This window comes from Etheostoma spectabile, chromosome 7, assembly GCF_008692095.1.
Source record: "Etheostoma spectabile isolate EspeVRDwgs_2016 chromosome 7, UIUC_Espe_1.0, whole genome shotgun sequence".
NCBI lineage: Eukaryota > Metazoa > Chordata > Actinopteri > Perciformes > Percidae > Etheostoma > Etheostoma spectabile.
This window is the reverse complement of record NC_045739.1, coordinates 10,676,586-10,676,934: the sequence shown is the minus strand read 5'-3', so window position 1 is coordinate 10,676,934 and position 349 is coordinate 10,676,586. Positions and strand designations below refer to the sequence as shown.

The window sequence follows — 349 nt, the reverse complement described above, 5'->3', positions numbered from 1 at the left end:
AACAGCAGGACAGAGAATACTACAGGTGGGCTTTTACCGGCAACCCAATAGCTGGTTAATGAATACGCAGGAACACTAAAAGCGGGAGGGAATGTGGGTTAATACGTGGATTTATACTGGGATGTCTACACAACTGTGTGAGCCGATTGACTTCAAAAAGTTCACCACTTTACTCGAACCGAAGATCAAAACACCTGTCGATGTCTGTCTTTAGTCTGTTGGCTGTTTAGGTTTTTCCCCTGGAACACGTCAAACACATTCTGCACATACTACGGCTTCTTGTGTTGACTGTTTACATATCTGTGCTCATCATATGTACTTTGTTTGTACTGGTGTTATTGTTGAATAC

General features: G+C 42.4%; 1 protein-coding gene across 12 annotated transcripts in view; it reads left to right on the top strand.

Moving 5' to 3' along the window:
* huwe1 (HECT, UBA and WWE domain containing E3 ubiquitin protein ligase 1) overlaps window positions 1-349 on the top strand; it is a 56,241-nt gene that overhangs the window by 31,095 nt on the left and 24,797 nt on the right. The gene's annotated exons all lie outside the window — the stretch shown is intronic.